At 39.9% G+C, this 25,755-nt stretch overlaps 1 protein-coding gene across 2 annotated transcripts in view; it reads left to right on the top strand.

Annotated features, from left to right (window-relative positions):
- The window catches only part of atxn1a (ataxin 1a), a 95,630-nt gene that overhangs the window by 53,304 nt on the left and 16,571 nt on the right, over positions 1-25,755 (top strand). The window contains exon 3 of one of the 2 annotated variants that reach the window (XM_027175684.2): positions 5,269-5,345. The gene's annotated coding sequence lies outside the window, so the exon portion shown is untranslated. Of the gene's footprint in view, positions 1-5,268; positions 5,346-22,532; positions 22,784-25,755 lie in introns of those variants that run through there. The other variant, XM_027175687.2, reaches the window with a different exon arrangement.

Here is a 25,755-nt window from a genome sequence, read left to right as displayed (position 1 = left end):
ATAACATACTTTTAAGGGAAAAAAATTAATTAGTCACGACATTTAAAGTACTTACAAATCTTTTTTCGGGTAGCACTGAGATGGTTTGTGGTTGAGCTGGAGTTTTTAAATGAATAGTGGTAGCATTTCCTTATTTCAGCTGTTCATCAAATACTAAAATACTAATCTTCTAAGTCCTAACTCACAACTCCATAACCAATTATATAAAATATTACATGACAGGCATAATCAAATTTCCCTTTGATTTGCTCTTGTTTGTACAATCATGGGGCTTCTTGCCTCACATAAAGTTGCCCCTAGTTGTCAGAAATAGGAATTGGAACAGCTTTTAAAAAAATTCTGTGTGACAGAAATCTCTCTGCCCTATGGTCGCACTATGAACACAAGTGGTCAGGGTAGTTCACAGATAACAAGCCATCTGAATAACAAATAATTTGAATTACATGTAATAAAGTTCCTCAGAAAGTTAAGTACATTGTGTCTAGACCAATGCTGTATATTGAAAAGACTGGCAGAGGGAAAGTAGGATTATGGAGTGGATAAAGTTACTATTAACAGAAATATGTGTGAAATCCATGATTCCACATGGAAAAGCCGAGAAGATAAAAAAAACACGTCCGCCATTTCCCAAATCCTTTGGGCTAGTTTCAGGTATTTTTTTGTGGTTTTTAAAATGTAGGGCTGGAAATTTAGCTGAAACCTGTTAACCCTGGTTAATGACATCACCTCCACTCAATACTATAAGCTGGATGATACGTTGTCAACTCATCTAACTATTATTTATTCATTTTAGAGGTTATTCTAAAAATTCACCAGATTGTAGCCTGTAGCGTAAGTGCCCCTTGACTTAATTTGGTTTAAGGTTGTTGGTGTCCTTATTAAAGTCGGCCTGACTTTTGTGGGGCTGCTGAAAATGAAATGCTGTAAATAAATAGATTTTTTCTGAGAGATTCCTGGAAGAGCACCTAGGTCTATCTCTGGCTGTGTTTAAAACCACAAAGTAATGTACCGGATAGTGACTCAAAGATGTTTCTCACTAATGGGTGTAGTGTTTAGTTTAGTAGTGTGTGGTTTTTTGTTGATTTTTTCCTAAGTCTTGAGCAAACGGTCAGAAACACACACGCAGAAGAAACTGAGTAGGAGAGGGAGAGAGTGACTGAGAGAGGGAGAGGGAGAGAGGGACTGAGAGAGGGAGAGACAGAGAGAAAGAGAGTGAGAGAGAGTGGCTGGGTGGAAGAGGGAGAGTGAGACTGAGAGGGGGAGAGACAGACAGAAAGAGAGAGAGAGAGAGAGGCTGGGTGAGTGAGGGAGAGAGTGACTGAGAGAGGGGGAGACAGAGAGAAAGAGAGAGAGAGAGAGAGAGAGAGAGAGAGAGAGAGAGAGAGAGAGAGAGAGAGAGAGGCTGTGTGAGAGAGGGAGAGAGTGACTGAGAGAGGGAGGCTGGGAGATCGAGAGAGAGAGAGAAGGAGAGAGAGAGGTGTTTTTGGGCCAGTGTAGAGGGCAGTAGGCCAACATGGAGTGATGAAGAGAAATGCAGAAGTGTTTAATATTAAATTCTAAGCTGATTAGGAGTGCTCAGCTGTGAGACCGTCTCGCTCCTTAGCCTGTTAGATTGCTTCCTCTGCCAGCCTCCTTTATCCCTCTTTTTTCTTTTCTGGGCCACAGCGGAAGAGTAAACACTAACATAAAGCACTAACCACTCACTATAACCCTCTTTGTGATTCAGCCACAGACGAGTCAGAAATGTAACACCACCTCTCTCTCAAATACAAAAAAAAGGATATTTATATTTATTAAGAATCCTTTTTTTTTTTTACATTTTCCAGCAACACAAATGTCATTTAGGAAAAAAAATCAGTGTAGGAATATACATACATTAGCTCTCTTATAATCTCTATACATTAGTTTCTGTGAACTAATTTGTGATGTAAGATGTGTGTTGGTGACATGAGTGCACATACTTTTGCAGGTAAACATTAAAGAAGTGAATCTCTTTTCACTCAGTGATATTCTTTTGTTTTACACCGTTTCAAATTCTTTTCAAGCAATTTCCTAATAGTGGCTAATTTAATTTTAAAAAAGCGATCTGCTTGCTGTGATGAGAACACATCCCCCTCTGGGCTTTCTAATGTATTTACAATATAGAGCTCCTGTTCCAGTTCAGACAATACGTGGAAAAGATACAATAAGAGCCTCTTCATATTAATGTTTGTAGTGAGGCACGTACCGGTTTTTGTGTGTAATAGAAAAATTGGCCTTAAAGGTCTACTGGTATTCTCAGAATATACAGCACACTGCAGGAACACACTCATTTCACTTCCTGTTTGTCTCATCGTCAAAGTCCAGTTACACCCCAGGGTCCATGAAGCATAGATTGAACAAGGATTTAGTCACACTGGTAGACATCACAACCCACCATTATGAACGATGTTATATTTTTCTTATTGACCTTTTACAATGATTAGCATGTTTAACTGGGTGAAATCATGAACTGGCATAGAAATAAATGAAAATAAAATACATGGCATATTTCCATAGGATAGCGATAAAAATGTATTCATTTACAGTATAATATGGACACCTCACATCCCCTGATCCTGAGCTCCGGTTTCCCTGCGATAGACTCCATACTCATTGGATCTCTGAACAGCATGAAGAAGAGACTGAAGATAAAGAAATTCATGTTGTTTTTTTCTGTGTATAGTAGGTACACCCTCAGTATTGAACATATACAGTGAATAAAACTGTACTTGAGATTCAGACAGAAGAGAATAAAAAGAGTGAGAATGAATATTTTTGAATCACTTTTTTCCATGGATGAAGCTCACATTAGGGCAATTAGTGCACTATGTAGGGTTTACAACAGCTTCATATTATACTTGACGTTGTGAGCATATATAAATGTGTGTGTATGTGTGTGTGTGTATGGAGTATGTGCATGTTCTCTCTGTGACCTATATTGTGACATGTATTGTAGGCTAACTGGCATCTCTAAATTGTCAAGGTAAGTTGATATGAGTGTGTGTAAGTGTGTGTGAGTGTGCGTGTGATGAATTAGTACATTTGCACCCCATCCGTGGGGTCCTATGCCCAGAGTCCTGGGATTAGCTCTAGGCATATTGCAAACCTGAGTAGGATAAGGAGTTCAGAAAATGGATGGATGGATGGATGGGAATAGTAATGAACAGCAGTGTGATGATGGCAATGATGGCTCTTGTATTTACAGTAGATAGACTTTAGGTCTGCCCTTAGATTGTCACCCACACATGCAGGTGTGCTTGCTTATTTATAGAATAAGATCGAAAGCCTCTGTTCATATGTGTGTGTGTGTGTGTGTGTGTGTGTGTGTGTGTGTGTGTGTGTGTGTGTGTGTGTGTGTGTGTTTCTGCCTCATTCACCTTGTCTGTGTTTTAGCTGAAGTGTGTATATGCTTTTGTGGAGTTTTTCAGTATCTTGTTTTCTTCACAGTTGATTGCATCGGAGCGATTTGGATGTGAGTGATGTGTCGATGCGCCGTGGTCTTGCTCCATTCCGTTTCATTTCATTTCTCCAACAGAGCACTTCAGTTAAGAAGTGGAGTGGATGGGTGAAAAATGCCCTCACTTTATATCCAGTATTTTTCAGTGTCACTTCCATTTTCAATTACACCCCAAGCCCCAGGTCGGCTCATCCATTTGAGCCAAATCTCTGCTATATAAGATGTTACTCCAGTCTCGAGACTCCTAATGTAAAAAGCCGTCTCTCTGAATTGTAAACGTGTGCACTCGGACCGCGGTAGACTGTGGAATGAGAAGCAAAGCCAGGCTCTTGGGGTATTGTAGACATTTCTGAGGTATGTTACTGTGGTGAGTAACGGAACGGTTGGGGGAAAAAAAGTAACCAAGAGTCAGGCATTTTTCTGACTGGTCCATCTGTCAGACGCTGGACCACAGCTGAAGGAGCAACAGGCAAGCTGCCATGAGACCAACACATAAGAGGAGAATGAGTAAATAGCACAGGAACTCCTGCGTGTGTGCATGTACTGTACTAGCCTGTTAGCATATCAGGAAAAAAAAAGAAAACTTTATCCAAGTTGTACTTTAACACAAAACAGGAAACTGGAATTTAAGAAGTGCTTATCCAAGAATATATACAGAAAAAAAGTTTAGAAGTTGAAAAGTACTTCTGTAATATATTATGTCTAGCCATCTGTAAGACTGCTATTATTTTCCCACTTCCTGCAAAGCTTAACATGACTGCATGACATGTCTATATTCAAACTGACAATTACCCAAGTGCCCTCAGGCTGGAAGGTATGCGACAGCGTGCTGAAGACTCATATGAAATGTGCTCAAAAGCTGTATATTTTATCTGAATAGGATTTTATTTTATTAAATACAAATCATAAAAAAACTACCATTAAAATCCTAAATTTTTGAAAGTGGCTTTTTTAAATAATTGAAATCAGCGTAATTGCTTTCGAGCATCTCAATGTGGCATAATCGAGCTAATGAGCACTTTATTAATTTCATTTATAAGCAGTGATATTCTTAGACTTTGAATACAGGGTTGTATAACTTCATTTAAACATGAACTGGCACAATGTGAACCTCTCAAGCCAGGGCAAAGGGAAAGCTGTTGTCTCAGGAAGCTTTATCTCACTGCTTGTTCAAATCGATATGAAGTTTTCAGTAACACTGTCTTCAGAGCGGACACTAAAGGAATCCTTAAAAATAAAGATCGGGGCGTTTGATGGTTTAACATTTCGTATTTAATTGCCAACGGTGGCTAAGCTGTAATAAATCCTGTAATAAAAATATCCCACATGTTCAAAAGATTTTTTCACTGGCAGTCTGTGTGTGCAATTAGAGACTAGTATTAAATATTCCCATGCACAGTTTGTGTTCATCAGCCATCAGTGTGCATTTCCGACCGCAACACTGCTGCTGGATGGATAGTTTTGGCTGGTGATCTGTTTCTTAACCCAGCAATGACATTGGTTTAACATCCCAGCAACCATGCAACAAATGATAAACATGCACAACACAACACAATCCAACACACACATACACACATGCGCGCACACACACACACACACACACACACACACACACACACACACACACACACACACACACACACACACACACACACAAATGGTGGTTTGCAGAGATTTAAGGAGTTGAAGGAAGCTGAGTAATAGTAACAGATGGGCTACATATGTACATGGATTTGTCACACGTATAAAGTATAATATGTGTGTGTGCTTGTGTGTGTTTTTGCAAACAGACGAAAGCCTGGGATCACGCGCTCTGCTGGGATTGTAAGAACCCCCATGGGCACTGGAGAAGCTGAACCTGAATGAGGTGGGCTTGGATTTACAACACACACACACACACACACACACACACACACACACACACACACACACACACACACACACACACACACACACACACAAACACACATGTACTATCCTGTATTATGAACATAATTATTAATACAGATAATATGTGACACCTAAACCAGTCCCTAACCTTAATCTCAGTCACTAAAAACAAATCATTTAATTTAGTTTTTCAAACAAAAACTGTCAGTTTCCAGACCAGTGAAATACCCTACAAAACACGCCTCAAACACCCACACACACACACACACACACACACACACACCATTTGGTCCAGCAGATCTGTAATTCTTCCTGGTGTCTCTGTTTTTCCCCTTTAACTCACAGGATTGTATATTAAAATATTTGAACACACATCACACAGTTTAATAAGTAATCTGACCTGCTAAGTGCAGTTCTGCTAATAAAGTGCATTCCTGTTTCTTATGTATGCATGTGCTCCATTTATGGCGCAGCACAGCGTGATTGGGGTTTAACGAGGACACCATGGCAGCACGGCACTCCGTCTTTGAGTCAGTGTAAAGAGTGTGCTCGTTAGAGAGCTAACCTTGTTGGCCTATCATCCTGAGCTGTGATTGGTTTAGCCGAGGTGCAGGTCTGCCTGGCAACAGAGCGAGTGTTTACCAAACAACACTAAGCACTCATGAGTACAGAGCTACACTTTTACAAAACACCTCCAGGAAAATCCAGCCGCTCTCTTCCTGTGGCGAGGAAAAATGTGCCTTTTATGATTCACGCGTAGTGTGTAGAGGAAAACAGACTGAGCACACACACACTCTGACACACACATCAACATAACACAGTGTGGTTCTTATAAGCTTCGGGCGAGTCCACTATCAATAGCCTGTTATCCAGTAATGTGTACATTTGTAAGAGATGTATATGTGCATGAAGCAGTTCATCTCTCCATATATATATATTCATTTCAGTTCATCATTCTTACACAAGCTAGTGAAAATGAAGTGAAGAAACTAGTGCAGAAGTTTTAGTCTCACAAATGTGCATATCCCTGACTAAATGAAGTGAAAAAAGATTGGAATTTATCTTGAATTTATCAAAGAAGATATTTAATCTGTCACTTTTAGCCCATTTACGGAAATGAATATTTTTGGTTTGTTTTGTTTTCCGATTCAGGAAAAACAGGGCATGTGAAGTGTGTAGGGCTAAAAATATTTTAGCAAAACTCTTTTATTTATTAGTCAGCAATACAGCCATTAGAAAAAATGTAAGCCAACCCTGTAAAAAAGTTATATTTGCAAATACAACAAATATTTTATTTCTTCTTCTTTTAAACAAAAATAACATTAAGAAGCCTATTTTTTAGATCATATTAAACTTATTTAAAGCTAGAAATTGTTTTATTCTCTTAGCAGATCATTTTGCTAATTTCAATGATTTATATATAGAAAGAATCAAAAGGATCAGGTTTTAAGCTCGAACTACTCAAAGCTCAGGGGGATACAAACTTTTACATCTAACCGTACACCGGAAAAGGCGCACAATACGTATCGTGATATTTAGTGTAGCTACAAAAGCATATGGATCGCACACAAAGTGTGGAGCACGATGCATGAGGTGTTTTTACTTCAACAAATTACAAGAAAATACACTAAATTGAAGACATGTAGAATGTAGTCATTTCCTTTAATCACACGTCTACCATCAGAGACTATTAGTCGTATTTTGCGATATGGAGAACGTTATTATGCGACTTTTTAATCTGGATCAGTTCCTACAACCTGACGAGGCAATAAAATGTCAAGTCTGAAAAAGAAAACCCACAATGCTTTAGTAGTGAAATTAGTTGACGTAGAAGTACCGAAATGTTTACATTGTGATCTAAATGATTGTGATAACAATAACAATATCATACAGTTGAATAAGTTAACAATCACGTTATCCCTTTGATAGCATGTGGAAATGTTTTATTCCTTTATAAGTTTGAGTAGCTGAGACGGTTTATCTTTATGAGGAGATATAGTCGTGCTTAGATAGTTATTACTGAATATTGTTCTTTAGTGTGTTTGGCAAATAATGAGTCTTGCACATTAATCTTTGCGAACTGTGTGATTAATTTGTGGAGTTGTAGCATTTCCCTCTTTCCTCAGACAGAGTGTCGATTAGTGGGAGTGAGTGAATGCCAGAGCTGCCCCCTGCCGTGTGTGTGTGTGTGTGTGTGTGTGTGTGTGTGTGTGTGTGTGTGTGTGTGTGTGTGTGTGTGTGTGTGTGTGTGTGTGTGTGTGTGGACAGTGGAAATGTTGTGTCATGTTGTGCAGACTGGATGTGTGTAGTCTGATACTTCTGATGGTCAGGAGGCATGCAAACATATGTGTCAATAATTTCAGTGATTCTCTCCCTCTCTCTCTCTCTCTCTCTCTCTCTCTCTCTCTCTCTCTCTCTCTCTCTCTCTCTCTCTCTCTCTCTCTCTCTCTCTCTCTCTCTCTCTCTCTCTCTCTCTCTCTCTCTCTCTCTCTCTCTCTCTCTGGTGTTGCTGAGCTCCACTCTGCCAGAGGGGCTTAAGTACAGTCTCTTCTTCAGTAAAAGGGCAGTGGCCTCTGAAGGTGTGTGGTGAAGCATAGCAATTAATCACACTGCTGTGGCTTCTCTTCTTGCTCTCTTGAGGTTTTCTCTGAACTCTAAGGCTCTAAAACCTAGTGTTTGTTTTGTTAGTTCCTACACAGGGCAAAAAAAAAAACAACGTTTTTTCATTATATGCCCTAAAATGAGCTGAAACACTTGTTTATATTCTTGTTTATTGTTGCACTCAGTCATCCGTTGTGTCTCTCTTGTGTCTCTCTGCAGGGAACAGATTAGAATTGAGTTTTGGTAAAATATCCCAAATTTACCTTGACTCTGGTAAAAGTGCGTCTACATTATTCATCTGAAGTACAACTAGTATTCTACTTTTAATTCTACTTTAAATTCAGACGTGTGTTACAGATCGCAACCTACTTTTAATGTTTTATTAACAAAGAACCAGGAAATGTGAAAAACGTTGCCAAAGGCTATACCTAACGACAGCTATATTACTAATATCACAAATGTTAGCTGATTATGATAATAAGTCTGACATCACAGACTAGCCGAATGCTAACAGCTACACTGTATGTGGACACCTGACTACCCTTTTGGTTTTCTAGTCATCTCCTCTCTTCTGAAAAGGCTTTCTACCAGATTTTGGAGTGTGGCTTTGGGGATTGTGCCGATTTAGCCTTAAGAATCGCTGATGTTAACTGTGGAGGTCTGGGGTGCATCCAAAAAGTGTTAAATGGGGTTGAGGTTAGAGCTCTGTGCAGGCTACTGTATATAAGTACTTTCACTTCATACTTAGTAAAGCATGTGTTTATGGAGTGTGCTTTGTGCACAGGTGCACTGTCATGTTGGAACGTTTAGACTTTTTGTTTGAATCTTAATTCTACAGCATACAAAGACGTCCTATATGCTTGTGTGCTTCAAACTCGGTGGCAACTGTTTGGGGTGAGCTACATGTCTAGGTGTATACGTTGGACGTATAGTTTAGCCATCACAATACAAATTATCTTTATAGCTCCAAAGTTTGCGTAGAAAGTGTGCGTCTTAATTTTTTGTTAATAATAGGTTATTACTTGTACTAACAGACAAGGTTTAACAGCTAGAATTTTATTTTAAGATTTGTGGCTTTGTTTACAATGCAAACTCCGAATCCCACCTCGTGCTGCAGTACAGATTCAGCATGCATTTACAAACTTTTTTTTTTTTTTTGCAAAAATTTTATTTTTGTAAAAGTTCTAGCTGAATAGCATTAGAACCACCTCCTGCTGCTCTACACGCAGCAGTCACTGTGTAATCTGGTAGGCCGTATGATGATTTTAATTGATGGATGCACAGATGACAGTTTGTAACATGTAGGTATGTGGAAATGAAACCAAATCAAATAGACAGATTTAAATAAAAATATTTTCGTACGATGCGAGGACAGAACACCACAGCTCAATGACTCAACTGTGTGTTGAGCTTGCTTTAACAATTTGGCTAGAGGAGGATAATGCTCCTTTCTATACTTTTGTTAACATACTTGAGAAGCTCAGTAGTGTCTTAGGTACATTTTTAGCCTTGTTGATTGGGTTTCAGGCAATAAAAGCAGGACTGGAACTTTTACTTAATTAATAAATTGGATGATTTGTTCACTTCTGTATTAGGTTAAAGAAAAATTACAAGTACACACAGGCACCAATGAGACATAAGTACAGCAACAAAGAAATTGTACTTTCATTCTGTACTCCCCCTTTAAATTCGCCCTAGTACCATAGCAGAACGTCATGCAATAAAAATATGTGTTTACCACAATCTCGACTTCGCAACGATTCATGGGGAAATTTAGAACATTGACAAGCCATGTATTCACTCATAACTTACAACTAATTTAGAGTGTTGTGTCATTTATTATTATTATTTATTTTTTTCACTGTCCACCTGACCTTTTAAGATGGAGATCTCATTTATGGAAAGCACCCGGTGGGCCTTAAAGAGCTCTGTTACTCCAGACATGAGGGATGTGTGTGCATGTGTAGGTCTCAGTGAGTGTTAGGACAGCGGTGCTATTCTTGGCTGGCTGAGGGAAGTCTTGGCTCTGCAATGCATGGGAAAAGTGTTCTTGGCAAGCAGAGCAGTGGCATTCCATTGTGGCTCACTCTTTCTCTCCTTCTCCACTTAAAGTCTTGTGGACGCTCACGGCACTGAGCAAAGCGCCAGAGAGAGAGAGAGAGAGAGAGAGAGAGAGAGAGAGAGAGAGAGAGAGAGAGAATGCAGTTGTGTAGCTGTTGTCTCTTTAACTTGGGAACCCTTAGTCACACACATTTACACATCATACTTTCTCAGGCACTAAAACAGACACCTGTTTTGTATCCCCAGGCCAGTCATTGTGTTCTTGTGTTCTACTGGAAGCAGCCTAGATTTTCTGATCTCTCTGCGGTTACATGGCCACCACGAACACGTTTCTGTTCTCGTTCATTGACGAGCTTAACTTCAGAGAAATTACCCGGTTAATGATGTCACTGATTAATTTTTGAGCATGAGTGTGTGTGGTAGTCTGGAAAAAAAACCCGTTGTATGTTGCTGTGGCTAATTCTGGAAACAGAGTAACTGGATTTTGGCTAGAATACGTTTTATTTTTTTTTACGTCTTTGACACAATTTTTTTAAGAAGCCATATTTCATTAATCTAACATGATTTTGTTAGGGAAAATTAGCCTAAAGATGTCAAAATCTATGCTAGCTATGAGTAATCTGCTCAAGCAATCTATATTAAGCTTTCATTAAGATGCTAGATATTACCCTTATAGAGAAATGGCCTAATAGTCTAATGGTCTTGAAATCAGATATCGGCTGTCAAAATGTCCATGCTGCAATCAGAATGTACTATTTCTCCTTTTTTACTCTTTTGAGACTTGTTAGTAATTCACTTGCTAGATAGATTACAAGTTTCATTAAAAAAATAATAATAATTAAATAAATAAATAAATAAATAAATAAATAAATAAATAAATAAATAAATAAATAAATAAATGTTTACGTATTGAGACTTTTACTGTTAAAAAAAATTTTTGTATTTGTTAGAGGATCAGATAAATGAATTAGCCCCTTCAGTATTCAGCCCAGGCTGATACATATCCTTTTTATTGAATCTGTGCCATCTGTAGCAGTAAACACTAAACACTGTTTCATGTAATGTTTGCTGAATGAGCAACATTCATATAATATCATGAAACAAAATTGTTCTTCTTGCTCTCTTGATGATGTTTTTTGAACGTTGCCTGAACGTTATTTGTGAACTGTTATAAAAGCTGACTTTAAATCTGTTGAAAACGAACACTTGGATGAGAAACGTTGTACAGCTTGGTTCATCCATCCGAATTTAACTGAACTTTCTAGATCCAGATGAAGATGATGATGATGATTAGATGGAGGTTTGGGGAAGTAGAAGATGATGGTATTTAACCTTATTTTAATTTAAGGACTTTTGAGAGAGTAGAATGTCATTGCATTTTGATGGAAATTGACATCAGAGCATGAAATTTGAACAGGAAATAGTTGATTTTAGATTTGAGGTTAATCCGTTGATTTTCCTGGTGTTCAGACAGGCAGAAACTCTGAACTGTCCTGTGGTTTTCAGCTTCAGATCTGCACTTCCTGCTGCGAAAGGACCACCCAGAGCACATCAGTGAATCGGAATTTCCTCTGAAGTCTGTGGTGGACCTTCGAGCTCTCGGAGTGATGTGGCATTGCACCTTGATCCACCTTCCATCTGGCCTTGCTGAAAAAATATTAGATAGCTAATGGAAAGTGACTTAATGTTTTCCAGGTTGCTGGTAGACATGAAGCAGTGAGGCTTGTAGCTTAAAGATTACAATGAGGATTATTTTACTGGATTTTACATTGCGGACACTACAGGAAGACATAAAAACTCAGCAAAATCTGTTAAAATATTTTTTGTAGATTCCTATTAAGCATATTATGCATTTGTGTATTATACTAATGGCCTGATGCAGTTCTGACTAGAATAAAGTGGTTACTGTAAGTGAGTGAGTGTGAGAGTGAGTGCGTGAGAGAGTGAGTGAGTCAGTGAGTGTAAATGAATGTGAGTGAATATAAATGAGTGAATGGGAGTGAGTGAGTGTGAGTGTGTGTGAGAGCATTTGAGTGAATGTGAGTGAGTGAGAATGGGAGTGAGTGTGAGTGAGTGTGAATGTGAGTGAGTGTGAGTGAGTGAGTGTGAGTGAGTGAGAATGGGAGTGAGTGAATGAGTGTGAATGGGAGTGAGTGTGTGTGAGAGCATTTGAGTGAATGTGAGTGAGTGAGAATGGGAGTGAGTGTGAGTGAGTGTGAATGTGAGTGAGTGTGAGTGAGTGAGTGTGAGTGAGTGAGAATGGGAGTGAGTGAATGAGTGTGAATGTGAGTGAGTGAATGTGAGTGAGTGTGAATGTGAGTGAGTGAGAATGGGAGTGAGTGAGTGTGAGCGCATGTGAGTGAGTGTGAATGGGAGTGAGTGAGTATAAGTGCATGCGAGTGAGTGAGTGAGTGAGTGAATGTGAGTGAGTGTGAATGTGAGTGAGTAATTGAGTGAGTGTGAATGTGAGTGAGTGTGAGTGTATGCGAGTGAGTGAATGAGTGTGAGTGAGTGAGTGTGAGTAAATGTGAGTGAGTGAATGTGAGTGAGTAATTGAGTGAGTGTGAATTTGAGTGTGAGTGTGAGGGCATGTGAGTGAATGTGAGTGAGTGAGTGTGAGCGCATGTGAGTGAGTAATTGAGTGAGTGTGAATGTGAGTGAGTGAGTGAGTGTGAGCGCATGTGAGTGAGTAATTGAGTGAGTGTGAATGTGAGTGAGTGAGTGTGAGCGCATGTGAGTGAGTAATTGAGTGAGTGTGAATGTGAGTGAGTGAGTGTGAGTATTAATATCACAGATTTATATTAATGCAATTTTCCTAATTGTTTCTATGCTAACTCACACAAGGACATTTTTTAACTCAAACACTCCACATAATCGAAATCTAATATAAAATATAAAATACATATTCATGTATGATGACTGATATAGTACCGATAAGCTTCATCATATGAAAGTTGAGGTGTTTATGTAATGTTTGTGAGTCTCCAGTATCAGTGCTTTGTAACAGACAGTAACCTTTTCATCATGATCAAGTCTACAGAACAGAGACTCTGACACATTCCTGTTCATAGCAGCTCGTGAATGTACCTAGAAGCTGATTGTAACCACTGACAGATTACTATTGTGTTTGAGGAGTAAATAACAGAACAATAGAACATCAAGCTCGCCAACATTTTCACCGGTTCACACAAAGCCTTTTATGTGAATTGTCCCGTATTTTAGCAGCAAATTCAGATTTGTGCTTCTTATGATTTCCAATCCCTTGTTTTTAGAAAACCCATTAGGCGCTATATTATCCCTGCAAACAATAGCCGCGGGTGAGGATTTGCACGCCTGCCTTGTAGAAGGTGACACGGTGACCTTCGGTAGACGTAGCAGGTCTATAACAGGGGCAGCCGGGATGATCTGCTGAGTAAGACACACACACACACACACACACACACACACACACACACACACACACACACACACACACACACACACACACACACACACACACACACACACACTACATTTCTCACATTACACGCTAATCTAATCTTCTCAAACCCTGTACATTCATTATTGACTACAGGCTTTTTTTTGGGCTTTGCAGAATTGAGAGGAAGAAAAGTGAAATTAACCTACAAAACTGATCCAAATTAGCATGGCGGATATTCAAAAAAACTCAAAACTTCATAACCTTCAGATCAGAAACAAATCATCTGTGGTTCATCCTGATATACAGTCAACATATAACTACAGCAGATGCCTTTAAGTCGTGAGAAATCCCAAATCCCAATCCTGCAGCACATGCACATACGTTTGATTGTAAAACAGGGTGTGGAGTTCATTGTTTGTTGAGAACAGTTAAGTTTAAGGAGTATCCTAACTACTATCCTTCACCATCATTACCCATCATCATAAACATGATCCCACATAAACAGAAAACACTCCATGCACAATCGAGGCACGTCAAGCCGTTAATGTTTTGCCAGCCGTCCATTTTCATCCAGCTTGTGCCAAGTGGAAGAGTTGACAGGAGTTGAACCTGATGAGGTCTTTGGTTGTCGGAGCCTATACCATTCAAGGTTCAGCATGTTGTACAGTCTGAGCTGCTCTTCAGCTCTCAGCAGCTCGCTGGATGTTTCTCGATTCTTCTTACTATTCTACGTAAACTCCAGAGACTGTTATATGTGAAAACCCCATGAGATCATCTTTTTTTTTTTTTCCTTAATTATTCAAACCAGCCCACTTGACACCTCCATCCATGCCACAGCCAAACATCACTGAGATGGCATTCTGAGTTGAACAGGAGCTCTGCATCTGTATCTATATGATTTTATGCATTGCTCTGCTGCTACATGATTTGACTAACTGTATAATTGCATGAGTGAGCTGGTGTGCATGCATTCCTAATAAAGTGATCGGGGGAGTGTGAGTAAATGTTTTTTTGTTTTTTTTTTGCCTAATCCCATCAATCAACCGAAATGTGTGAGTCATTTTTCATATTCAAGAACAAAGACTTCTTATTTATTAATCTAGCACTTAGATCAACCTAACAGCACAGCCTGTGAGCTGCAGCTTTGAGAATGACCCAGTCCAGAACTGTCATCTTTCACCCTTTGGTTTCTCTCTGTCCTTCTTTCCTTCTGCGCCAGGTCATATGGTTCTCATGCTATCGGATTTCATCCTGTTTATAGAGAAGATTGCTGGTGGGGGGTCGGAAAGGGTGGCCTGCTATTCTCCAGTGTTTATTAGCTCAGCTCAGTGTTATTTGCCATGAATGAATGATCACATAAAAGGCTCCCAAGATACCAAATCATTCTCACCATTAGTTTATCTTGTTATAGTCTCATCTTCAGACAGAACGCCTCCAATCCGTTGGCTGAACGTCTGATGCATATGGCACACCAAATTGGAATCACTTCAGGAGTTTCAAAGTCGGCATGTGATTCTGTGTGATTTGTGGGAGTTTGTGTTGTGTATTTTAACGGTCCGCCTGGAAACAAAGCCGCCATAACGCTCTACTTCCCTAATGGAAAAAGAATGCTATTTTCAACTGTGACTATAAGAGCTCTTGAAGATATGATACATTTTTTTTTACATTTTTAAATGTCTGTGTTTTTCGGTACATCGACTTTACATTTCCATGCCCATAAACATGATCTTGAACAAAATACACTGTGATTACTTGTCAGTCAGACGATATTTGAGTGTTAACATAAAATAAAATCTGCTGTCCGAATGTCTGGCTGTGAGAGACTAATCTTGTCATATCTTAATGGTTTCTGAGGAAGATGCCTTATTTCAGATCATACAGAATACTGGCGTTTGTAACTGATTGTTACATGTACATGATTGTCATTAAACGCAATACTGAAACGATAAAAGAGGTTTTCTGATAGATTTGCATTTAGCTAAATGTGTCTGGAAATGATTTCCATCAGTAGGCACTGAACTGTCAACTGTGAAATGGAAAAAAAGATATATATATATATATATATATATATATATATATATATATATATCTATATATATTTATATATATATATATATATATATATATATATATATATATATATATATATGAAGAGAATATTTCTAGAAATATGGAGTGAATTTGATTGACTAGGCAGGGTATGCATTAGTCAGCCTTGCAGGGTTTAAAGTGGGCTATTGTGGAGCACAGCAGTGTCCTTAAAGCAATTCCCACAGTCTGCCCGCGGCTTTGTCTGGCCTTCTACAGCCCAGGAGAGCCACAATGGAGGCAAGCAAGGCCACATGGAGTGCAGTTGCATGTTCACCCATCCACCCACAATGAGGCGAGTGAGTGCTCAAAGGACTGTGCTGCAGTTTGTTCCTGTGCTTTTGGATACATTAAGAACCCCACAGCAGGTGTCTAGGTTTGAGAAATATCCAACAATGTGTGGCCTCATCAGTGATGTTTATGAGTGGATGTTTACGTGTGTGTGCTTTCTTTGCTTTCTTACCTCGATTCACTCTAGCAAGCAACAAAAGCACAGTTCTGTCAGCATCAGTGTGAAAGTAGATATTTAAGTCGATGCTTTATTTTTTTTTATTCGATCCAAATTAGGTGTGAGGTGATCATCGTTCCTAAACGATTGATCGCTCAGACTAGTTCTATCACGGTTCAGTGTTTCACAAATTTAGTTCCTCATACCAATGGTTTTAACTTGTCTTCTAATGTTTTCTGATGTCTTCTAATGTTTTAACTTGTCTTCTAATGTCTGTAAATACATTCAATCTGGGACTCTGGTGAAATGTTAGATGTAAAGCAACAAAATACAAGCAACACAAACACATCATTTGCTAGCATGAATGTAGGGTTGAGTCAGCTACTTTTCTTTTTCCAGTGCCAGAATCTTAAGGCCATACTGTTTGGTAGAAGAAGGTATATGGATTATTAAAGAAGATGTAGGCGATGCTGTTTGAGGAACAGGAGTGGAGGAGGTGTAGGTCAAACTGTTAGGGGAAGTAAGATTGAAGAACGTGTGGGTCATCCACATTGCGAATGAAATCTGTAAGTGGCATCATAGCATCATTAATGTAACATTTAGAGAAGTGTGGCTGCTCCTGTTGCACAGTGACAGGACAGATACACACGTCATTTCTTCTATGTGTATGTGGGCATGTTTTTATATCATGGTGAAGACCAAATGTCCTCACAAGGATAGGAGATATTTAACAGTTCTGACCTTGGAGAAACATTTGGCTGAGACATTGACAAGGATAGTAAGGCAAACGCACATGCGTGTGTTTAAGAGTTGGCTGACAGAAGGGACCTCCCTCGCACTCATTTATAGTTACACCCTCAAACTTGGCTTAGAGAGAGAGAGAGAGAGAGAGAGAGAAGAGAGAGAGGAACCAGTGTGTGTGTGAGTGTGTGTGTCAGTGTGAGTGTGTGTGTGTGTGTGTCAGTGTGAGTGTGAATGAGAGAGAGAGAGAGAGAGAGAGAGAGAGAGAGAGAGAGAGAGAGAGAGAGTGAGTGAGTGAGAGAGACGAAGGAAGTGTGACAGCTCTGAGGTACTGTTAGGTTGGGTTGCTTCAGCTCTCACTCCTTCTCTCCCAGTACTGTATTCAGCAGGGAGAGGCAGAGCATACACACACATTACTCAGGAATGTACATCACACTCTAATACACTCACTCTCTCAAACACACATAGTTTTTCCTACCCACACAGAAATGCAATGAAGTCTCACACAACTTTTCTTATAATAAAGCAATGTGCTCAGGCACACTCTCTCATGTCATAATGTGCTGTTTCCCAGGGCAGCACATTATGACATGCATAAAGTTAATCTGCAGCCATTCATCTCCCAGCGTGCCTCAGTGTGTGGTCATTACTGTGGGCATTAAAGCCTTCAGGCGTTCTGTGTACTGCTGGGCCACTGTTAGGTGCATGGCGGTTTGACTGCTCATACGGCTAATGAGCCACTCGGCTTTTATCACAGCCACACGTATGATGCAGGGACAGGGAGAAACCCTTATTCCCCACCAAGCCTAGTATTATAGATTTGATAACTATAAATAGCATGTATCATGAGAGTAGAAGTGTGTGTGTGTGTGTGTGTGTGTGTGTTTGTTTGTGTGTGCTTGCTGTCTCATTGTCTCATACATGTAAAAGCAAATTTCAAATATTTATAAGCTTTCGGCCTTAATGAGCTTTCATATTAAAGATGAATTGAGAGCACCTCGGAGTGGACATGGCTTTTATACTACAGATAGGAACATGGGTGGGTATTTGAGTTCATATCTAAGTGGGTGTGGCTTACATATTATAGGTAGGAACATAGAGATGCACTTATTTCCAGGGATTTCAGAACATCGTAACAGATATTGTGTCATCGGTTAGGCATGGCCTATTTGCTAATCTAACCCTAACCGTAGTTTTTGGTTGTTTATTTGTTTTCGAAAATAGGTTAACCGTAAGATAATAAAGCATAATAGATATAAAATATAAAATCTACCTGTATGACTGTTTTGTCCTTCATTATCCATTGTAGGAATGCTCTTTTTTTTGAAAGAGGGCGTTTTTCCAAGACCTCCGGAAACGCCCACTTTACATTGTGGTAACGAAACCCCTGGAATTTAGTGAATGCCCAGGAACATAGGCATGTCTTTGGGCCCATATATGAAATTCTTTGGGTGTAAAGAAGTTGTTTGAGCAATTAATTGCTCATTTATTCAGCTCCCAAAGTCCCTCCAGTGCAGTTGATGCTCATGGTAATCCTTTAGCAGCGTCTTCCCTTGCAGTAATTTTCAGTCATACAACACCAAACTACTATCTACCTAAATGGGGTGAGACATACGCAGTGTGGTGTGAAATAAACATCAGTTGAACATAATTGCGTATAATTACACATAATTCCGCTATAACTTTTCATGCATGCGTTTCTGTGATGTCATGCACATTTAATAGGCTTCTCTCGAAGGTTTTAATTTGTACTTATTTATGGAACATTTATACTGTATACCTACGTCAAACACTACAATAAAAAAGATTCGGAACCCAAAGTGGTCTGCTTTTAGAGTCTGTATGCTTCAAGGTTTGGCATGTTGTGCAGTCTGAGATGCTTTTCTGCTCACTTTGGGTGTATAGAGCTGTTGTTTGTCAGCTTACACTAATCTGGCCATTCTCCTCAGTCCTCTCTCACCAATAAGGCGGTTTTCCTGTTGCTCACTGGATGTGTTTTGGTTTTTACAACATTAGCAGTGTCTGAAGTACTCAAACCAGCCGATATGGTGCCAACAACCATAGCAGATCTTTCCCCCTCCTGATGTCAGCATTAACTGATCATTTTGACCCATATCTATAAGATTTTATGTTCTTTACTGCTGCCACGTGATTGGATGATTGCATGAATGAGCACCGGTGAGTGAAAATGAAAAATGTGTGTATAAAAATGTATTACATCTGATATAGTGTTTATTCCAAAAGTAACACAAGGGTAAATTAACCAAGTGAACCTTACAAGTTCTAGCACAGCTGTAATGGAGTTTATATTTAACTGGACAATTAAGAATTCCTGTTGTTTTAATGTTGTATTTGAAAGGAAATTACAGTATGAATGTGTATGTCCACTGAGTAAGTGAGTAATATTGAGTATATTGTATAAGAGCATGGCCTTGGAAGGATTAAGAAGTGGAGAAAAAATATGGAGCGAGAGGAACAGAAGTTAAACAGAAAAAAGTGAGTGTGAGGGGGAAAAACATACAGCTAAACTGTTGTAGGCAGCACGTCTGGTGTGTGTGTGTGTGTGTGTGTGTGTGTGTGTGTGTGTGTGTGTGTGTGTGTGTGTGTGTGTGTGTGGGAAGCCTGAAGAGCTTCAGCAGGTGGTCTGGGAGATTGAAGCTGTGTACTGAGGGAGTCAGAGCTACTCCTAGAGCTTGTATCTGTACACATGGGTGGAAAGATTTCTAGCTCTTCTGACAAACAAAATCTCCTTCTCAAGACTGTTTGCTTGTTAGAACTTTTTCATGTGTTACTACCCCACAATTCTGTCTGATCATTTGAGTGTTTGAGAAAAAGGGATTTCAATCCTCATGGATTCCTGTTGTTGCTATCATTCTTTTAGCTCTGTCGATTTCAGCACTCAGCTTTTATTGTTTTCTTGCTTCGTTTGTCCTCTTCTGTCATCTCCCTTCATCTGTCTTTTTAATCTAAAGACTTGGAAACTAAATAAATTATCCTAAAGGTCCAGAAAAAGCGACCGTGGCTAATTGGCTGCCATGGCAACAGACGAGCCTTCCCTTGCTGCTTGTTTTTGTCGTTTGTTGCACTTGTGTAAACGGCACACACTCCTTCCCTGTAGGTTTCATTCCCTACGCACACACAAAGATAGATAGATAGATAGAGAGAGAGAGAGAGAGAGAGAGAGAGAGAGAGAGAGAGAGAGAGAGAGAGAGAGAGAGACTCACAGACTTTCCATGCTGAAGTAAAAAGTACTTAGGGGATTTCTCTGACTGATGCATGCCTGGTTTCATCATGCAAACCTTCTTTGGGCTGCTCTGTCACGTGACACTATAATTACACTAATGTAAGCATCGTTGCTTTTATTAGCTTTATAATAACAGATTGGTGCTGCGCTTACTGATGGAGAAAATGCTTGCCCTGTTCTGGAAAGTATACTATAGAGCCAGAGCTTTCTAGAAACTCATTACACTTCTGTCTTACTTGGTATATGTTATATATACTCTGTTCACAACACACAGTACATATATTACAGACATGGAGAGCTGATGATTCATTCTGTACATCTGCTTGGATGCTATGTGATCTTCCTTACTGTCCTTGAAAATAAAGAGAAATCTCTTGAGTTGTATGTTATATTTGTAGCTAGAGGTATGGCTGTCTTGATTCATCCCAAAACATTTGGCTAAGATTTCCGTCTTTATCCACGATAGAGATTCAGTCCTCTAATTTATGAGGAGGTTTCTTGTTTCGAGTCTTTTCCAGATTCATTCATCCAGTCTGAGCTACAGATTTAAGGGCATACAATTTACATCTTTGTAGTAGTGGGTTTAAAAAGAAGTCTTTTTCCCAACCCCATTTTACAGAACAACACCAGATAGCAATGCTTGTTAGCCATTTTATTTACATTGCTCAAGCTTTTTCTTCCTTCGTTCCTATAGAGAGCCAGCACTGTTTCGAGTGGCTGTGTGAATTTTTCCAGCCTGGACATTAGCTCTGCCTCAACCGAACAGAACTGCTCTCTTACCATCAGCTCTGCCACTTTTCTCTAAAAAGCAACCCGCAAGGCATAGCTCTGAGGGGTGGGGTCGTTAGAGAGAAGGAATACAGCTAGGGAAGATTTTTCATTGTAATTGTAGTTCACCTAGCAGGCAGCAGAGGGATCCACAAATTACAAACCGATAACAAACCGCTCTTTTAAAGAGAAAAGCGTTTAACTCTAGGGAGTGTTCATTGCTGGAGTGGAGGCATCAGTAGTGCACACTCTTATAGGGATACGTGTCTCTAATGTGTATATCTACAGTACACACTGGTGCTGGAGCATGGAACAGGAGTTAATTATGGGTTCAGTGCTAATGAGGTTTGCTGACAGAGCTATAGCGTGTAGCTGTGGTACTGACAACATCATTTCACAGAGTTCTATAATGTTCTGTAATGTTCACTGTCACTACCGTCAAGTGTAAACCTTTTATAGGTTTGGTGTGTATCTTTTACCCGACAGGGTCATGTGGTTATTCGAAATGCTTATTAAAGCTACTAGAGAATTCCTATTTATCTGCCTTAAAGGTACACTACGTTCACTTACCGTGTAAAAAAATATTCACGAAACATACAGAGGATGTGAAGGTACCTTTGAAGGAACCACCCCAGTGGCAATAAAAGTGTTTAGTACTTACGTGTTTGCCAAGCAGTAAGAGCTGTGTGTGTGGCCGTGTACACTGTGAAGTATGTTGGCATCATAATTATTGTTCAGGACAGTTTTTTCTTATCACCGCCCATTGATAAGTTTACACTGTAATTTCAACAGGTAGCCTTTAGCTTTTTTTGATGTGCATCAGGGCTCTTAGTGCTGCAAATGACCGTATTGTCAAGTCATTTGTCGCCTACTGGTGTTTATTGCAGTTGTGATTCAAGAATCATCCTTTCACTTCAACTAGTCATCTCAGCTTGGTGTGATACAATCACTGGCTCTTTTAACTATTACAGTGACCTACTGTATGTGTGTAGGTAGATTGAGGGCATCACATGGTCACGGATGGGTGATGTGTCCAGAAAAGATATCAGTTGCTAGTGAAGGGTGATGCTGTGTTCCTTTCAGCTTGATGAAAGGGTAGAAAGAGAGATGACAAATTGATGGATTACAGTCAGTAATTGTATGTACACAAGGTGACCTATATCAGGTTTACCAACGAGTGAAATGATTCATAAAGAAACCAGCAACTATTTAACTTCCTGTATTTCAGTTTAACATATAACTGAGTGGCTGGTGCAGAGTTAGAGATGAACATTTCGCTGACCTTGCCACACCTTGACTTCAGATGAATTAATGGCACTGAGACAGTGGAAACCTTTTCCCAGAGGAATGTCTGTTTGTGCTTGAATATCTTCTATTATCACTCTCTTGTTTTATCTCACTGGGTCTATTTTTTTAATCGTCACTGTGTCTGTCACCAATATCCTTTACTTTCTCAGTGTTAAGTTGTCTATCTGTGATTCCTCCTCCCTCTCTCCTCCTTCCTGCTTCTCGTGAGTGGAGTTTGGGCTTATTGCCAGCTGGTGTTTTTTTTCCCTTTCTTTTTTTTTTGAATGAATACCTGATGGAGTCGGTGGAGGGCAGTGAGGCGAGGCATGGGAGGAGCTGATTTAGTGAGTGAGTTAGAGAAGCGTGTGTGTGTTTGTGTGTGTGTGTGTGTGTGTGTGTGTGTGTGTGTGTGTGTGTGTGTGTGTGTGTGTGTGTGTGTGTGAGTGTGTGTGAGAGAGAGTGTGTGAAAGAGAGAGAGAGAAAGACAGAGAGAAAGAGAGAGGTGGGGGGGAGTTAGGCCCTTGCATAACACACACTGGTGTGCTACATGCAGGCGGGCAGCAGGGAGCCGGCTCAGGGCTGCCTGTGTGTGACACTCAGGGCCTGGATGGCTGAGCATATCCCTGTTATACAACTGAATACCCAAATGGGGAGAGAAGAGTGAGGGAAGAAGTATTAACCATAGGGCTAAAGAGTTTCAGAAAGAATTGTTTGCCTCTATGGATACTTTGAAAAAGGTAGAAGAGGAATTCTAAGGTAAGACTTGACCTGTTTTCTAGCTCTTCCATGTTCACGCTCCTGCTGTCTGCTCACTGTCTCCTGTTGCTCACTATAGCACAAAGTGTGCGTTTATCCACAGTTCTCCTTCATGAGTGATTGTCTTTTCTTTTAGCACAAGGACTTTTCTAGTCCTAGCATGGACGCAAAAGTGCAAGTCATGCAACTGCTCTGAAACCTCAAACGTCTCTAAAGAGTACTCCCTTTCTGTTCAGGTCTTACCCCTTGTCTGCTTTTGGTGGAGCATTTTGTGAGGACCTGGCACGCAGGCTCAGTATGATTGGGAAGCCAGGGAGAGCCGCGTTTGTGCCCACCTCTTAAAGAGGAAGTCTTGTTTTAATAGCAGCAGTGCAGCACAGGAGTGCGTTGCTCGTAGGGATAATGCATTAGGAAAGCAAATAGCCAAATGTCTATGTACACCATGTCGTTAACATGCAGTATATGTGTATATGTATTCTAACTAAATATGATGTTAAGTGTTGGAAATGAAGTAGGAAAAAATGTCAATAACTTCATTACAATGAAACTTTGCTTGAGTTAGCAATGCAAAGGATAGTGTAATATTCATGGATCATGGTGTAGCCTAACCCTGGAATACAGCGCATGAGATGGGAATGCACCCGGGATTGGACACCAGTTCACTTCCAGTCCAAAATGTTTTTGAGATGTAGGAGGAAAACAGACAACCTAGAGGAAATCCACACAGACACGAGGATAACATAAGAAACCCGGCACAGGCAGTAGCCTGCTGAGCCATATTGACGTAACCTTAATGAAATACATAGAAATTCATTGAAAAGGCATTGAAATATTAAATATATCAACAAAAGCTTTAATGAATGTCAACACAGCCTTTTTTTCCAGTGTAGGTTTTGCACATATTACACAATCATAGTAAACAGAACTTTTTATTTATTCAACAAAATCAAAATTTCGCTGAATTGTTGTCGTGTAGCCTTAGCCCTGTGTTACTCTACGCATAACTGTGTGTATATGTGTACAGTGCAACATTGTTCACATAGCTGCCTGCATGCCACTTGCGTTTCAAGGATTGGTAGCGATATACAGTAGCGCCTTCTCTCGCAGGCAGGATTCCATGTCGACCTGTAAATGTTTTTACTACCTACTCTGGGATCGGTGTTTGTCCAAATAGAGAGGCATTGAGACAAAAAATCATGTAAAAGCTCTGTTAGCTTCTTTTTTTTTTCTCCACCCTTGTTGTGGTTAGTTGAGGTAGTTTGTTTAGTCTACTGCTATGGATGTTGGCTATGTGCCATATGAAAACAGTCATGAAGCATGCAGGTCAGCCTGAAAAAACGATATGTATAAACCTGATATTTTATCGCTTTGCTTCAATTAAATGAAGCACTATAATCTCAGTGTTTATCAGTTTGCAATTACCAATATTTCAGCTTGGAAAGCAAGTACACATGATGATGGTTTGTCTTGAATTCTTGCTATTAGTGGAAGAAAAGATTGTGCAGGATCTTTCAGTATTACATGAGTCAGCATTGACCTGGTTGAACTGTAAGCAGTTTTAATGCAGCATAACCTGTATACTACAACAATGTTGCTCCCAAAATATTCCCACATGTGACTTTTCATAAATGACGTACCAAAACAGGTACTTGAATGTGAAATTTGGACTAACGGTCTTATGTGATCATTTATGCACTGTCTTAGTAGCGTATGTACTGTAGCATTATAGGGGTCTGTGAAGCATTGGCAATATGTTTTGACTGGCTCATATGAATTTATAGCCCCGGAATGGTATGTTGGTGAAGCGTGTAGCTTTGCATGCTTTTGCAGGCTTCTGGTTTAAAGCTCAGGTTACTGTCTGTGTGTAGTTTCTCATATTCTACTCATGTCTGTGTGGGTTTCCTGTGGGTTCTCCATCCTCCTCCTCCTAACTCCCAAATACACCATTTGGCCAACAGTTTGTCATCATCTGACCATTCACTTGATTTTCCAATGTGGCTATGGGAATTTCTGCACATTCAGCTAGAAGAGCATTATACGGCCAGGCACTGATGGCAGGCAAGAAGGCAGTTGGTGTTTCAGTTCATTCCAAAGGTGTTAATCAGGACACATGAGTTGATCCACATTAACCATGGCAAACCATGACTTTAGGTAGTTTGCTTTGTGCACATGGACATTGTCATGCTGGTTTGATTTGGCAGAGGCCCTTAATTCCAGTGAAGGGCAACAGTTTTGAGGAAGGCCCATATATATGATGGTCAGGTGTCCACATGCGTTTGGACATACAGTATAGTCTACATGCTTGGTAATTGGGTTGAACACATATGTCAGTGTGGCTTTGCATGTTCTACAATGGACTGGCATCCCAATCCTATGGATACACATCCATGACCAGGATAAAGCTGTTACTGGAGATGAATGATTGATGAGTTCTTCATGGCTGGTAGTGGGTGGAAACCTGTGACCTCATGATTTGTTTGGGCTCTGTGGCAGGCTTAGAGGTGATTAGGTAATAATTATTTATGCTTTATGTTGATTGCTGTGTTCTATAGCCTACATTATGCTTTCATCCCTAATGCTAGTAGTATATATGTCATGACGAGCTGAAAGTGTGGTTGTATATGTTGGAAGTAGATTGCGAGTAAACATGTGATAAATGGCACTGATTACACTTTGCTGCTCCTGTAGCTCAGGCCTGAGTAGTAACTCATAGCCCTGTTGGAGGACAATAAGTTTAGATTTCAAGTCATCTGATACTCACTATGCTCTGTGGAGCCGGTGTGCTGAGCAGGATCCAACTGATGGTCGAAAACTCTCTCTCTCTCTCTCTCTCTCTCTCTCTCTCTCTCTCTCTCTCTCTCTCTCTCTCTCTCTCTCTCTCTCTCTCTTTCTCTCTCTCTCCCTCCCTCCCTCTCTCTCTCTCTCTCTCTCTCTCTCTCTCTCTCCTTTTCTCTCTCACTGTGTTCTTGCTT

This window comes from Tachysurus fulvidraco, chromosome 24 (assembly GCF_022655615.1).
Source record: "Tachysurus fulvidraco isolate hzauxx_2018 chromosome 24, HZAU_PFXX_2.0, whole genome shotgun sequence".
NCBI classification, from domain to species: Eukaryota; Metazoa; Chordata; class Actinopteri; order Siluriformes; family Bagridae; genus Tachysurus; species Tachysurus fulvidraco.
Note: the sequence above shows the minus strand (reverse complement) of the source record. Positions and strands in the feature narration are given on the sequence as shown.